Raw genomic sequence first — 3,074 nt, 5'->3', positions numbered from 1 at the left:
TCACCTATTATAAAATAAAACCTACAATCTATCCCACTTATTTTAGTCTCCAAATCTGCACTGGAACATCAGACACAGGGATGGACAAACTGACAAAAACTGAAACCAACTCTCTGAATACACAACCAGACAGCCTACATTAACTCCCAACTGCTAACTGCACAGGGGGCACAGGGAACCATCGAAGTCCTGATGTTTGAATCCCAGCTCCCAGGCTTTCCTCCCCTCTCAGGAAAGACAGTGGCCTGGATGGGGATGGTGTAGTGAAGAGGCAGGAGCACTGTTGGTACTTAAAAGTTGCACAGGGTGTTATTGAAGCCCACTATAAATCAGGGCCGACTACAACTGTCTGGCGTTTACGGCCCAGGCCGTCTTAAAGACAAAGTACACCTGTTTAGCTGGATGAGACACTAATAGAAATATGCACAGGTGGTCGTTCCAGGGGGCCTAGGTGGGTTTGTGAGTTAACGATAAACCAAACCAATACTTTAAGAGAAAGTCCACCCCCGCCTCCTGAATTGTGATAATGTTTGAATAAATTGTGTTATTCAGAAATATACCTGGACATTCCTTGTTAATCCTCATTACTTTGGCGGAGAGATTTTAAACAAATATTCACGTCATGTACATTTTTGGGGTAAGCATGAAGCCAGGCACAGAGTTAATCAACAAAAGGATTTAATAATGGAACGGAGATGGGGAAAACCAACAAAACAGCAGGAACAAGGCAGGCAAGACACACAAAAATACTTAATGACTTGACAAAGGGATGACAGAACTGAGCAAACTAGATCGGGTGCTAACGAGGGCTAACAACAAACAGGTGAAAACAATCAGAACAAAAGGACAGGCTACATTTAAGAACAAGGGGGGGGGGGGGGGAGCAGAACAGGCTACATTCAAGAACAAAAGCAAAATCTGAACCAAACAAAACAGAACCTTACAGTACATATCGATTTGGACAATTGAGAGAAACAGAAGATCAATCCTATGATAGGATAGAAAAGGGGCTAACATGATAACCTTATAGGAACAAGAACAGAAGAAAAATGATACAAAATATCTCCAAAACAAATACTATCAGACTATTGTTCTCAATAGCCAAACATTATGCTACATGGGGGAGGACCGAGTTCCTAAAAGGGTAGAGTCCTGTCTATGATCAAAACATTCCTTGGCAAACAGCTTGAAGTATGTGAGCGGTATTTCTGTCATGATATAGTAGTAGGTTTGTGTTTCAGCTTTCATGCCTGAGTGGTTCTAGCTCAGGATGTCAACTGACATCTCCTCTCAAACCAAATGTTTTATAATCACAGTTGAAGAATTAGTTGAACTGTTCCTCAAGGTCTGGAAATAAGATATTAAGAAAAAAATCTAGTGGTATTTCCTTAATGCTGTTTTACTATTTTGAACTTCTTTCAGTTGAGGCAGGAAGAGAGGGGCCCCTCTTCGCAAACCAAAGACACATTTTACTGTGCTGCATAGCTATAGTGCTGCATATCAAGAATGAGTTATGTCCAGTTACTCTCATATAATAATGTACGGTCATTACCGCTTTTGTTACTTCCTTGCACAGCCCACCTAAAGCAAACTGTGCTACAGCAGATGTATCTCAGCGGGCTTGATTATGAGGGACCAAAAATTATTGGACAACAGACTCAAAATCTGTTTCATGGAAATGTGTGGGTTATTCCTTCGTTATTTCTTCATCAATTAAGCTGGTGGAAGGTCTGGATTTGAGTCTAGGTGTGGCATTCACATTTGGAAGCTGTTGCTGTGAACCCACAACATGCGGTCAAAGCAGCACTCAGTGCAAGTGAAACAGGCCATCCTTAGGCTGCAAAACAAAAAAATCCATCAGAGAGGTCGCAGGAACATTAGGAGTGATACATTCTGAGAAGAAAAGAGCGCACTGGTGAACTCTGCAACACAAAAAGGCCTGGACATCAGTGGTGGATGGTCGTAGGATCCTTTCCATGGTAAAGAAAAACCTCTTCACACTCTCCAGGAGGTAGTTATATCATTATCCATGTCTACCATAAAGAGAAGAATTAATGAGAGCAAATACAGAGGGTTCACCACAAGATGCAAACCATTCATAAGCCTCAAGAATAGAAAGGCCAGATTATTTGGCAAAATGCCACAAAAAAAAGCCAGCCCTGTTCTGGAGCAGCGTTCTTTGGACAGATGAAACTAAGATCAACCTGTACCGGAATGATGGGAAGTAAAAAGTATCGGAGCGGCTCATGATCCGAAGCATACCACATCATTTGGAAAACACAGTGGAGGCAGTATGATGGCATGGGCATGCATGGCTTCCATTGACACTGGGTCACTAGTGTTTATTGATGATGTGACAGAAAACAGAAGCAGCTCAATAAATTCTATAGTGTATATGGATACATTGTCTGCTCAGATTCAGCCAAATTCAGCAAAGTTGACTGGACGGTCCTTCACTTTACAAATGGTCAATAACCCATTACATATTGCGAAAGCGACCCACGGGTGTTTTTAAGGCAAAAAATCTGAATATTATGCAATGGCCGAATCAAGAACCTTGTCTGAAACCGATCGAGCATGAATTTCTTGGTAAAGTCAAAATTTAGGGCAGAAAGACCCAGGAAAAAACAATTGAAGACACCTGCAGTAAAGACCTTGCAAAGCATTACAAATCAGGAAACCCAGCGTTTGGTGATGTCCATGTGTTCCAGACTTCAAGCAGTCATTGCCTGCAAAGGATTCTCGACAAAGTACTAAACATGAACATATTATTTGTGATTTTGTTAATTTGTCCAATTACATTTGAGCCCCTGAAATAAGTGGACTGTGTATGAAAATGGTTGCAATATTTTCATACACAGGAACATACAATTCATTAGACGTTACATACAATATTTATGTTCAACCCCTTGAATTAAAGCTGAAAGTCTGCATCTCAGTTGTTTCATTTCAAATCCATTGTGATGGCGTCCAGAGCCAAAATAATGAAAATGTTGTGTGTGTCCAAAAATTTCCAGATCTAACTGTTTTTATAATTAAAATGTGTCATCTTCCATATTACAGGTTCCTGCAGT

This window comes from Esox lucius, chromosome 5 (assembly GCF_011004845.1).
Source record: "Esox lucius isolate fEsoLuc1 chromosome 5, fEsoLuc1.pri, whole genome shotgun sequence".
NCBI classification, from domain to species: domain Eukaryota; kingdom Metazoa; phylum Chordata; class Actinopteri; order Esociformes; family Esocidae; genus Esox; species Esox lucius.
This window is presented reverse-complemented; position numbering follows the sequence as displayed.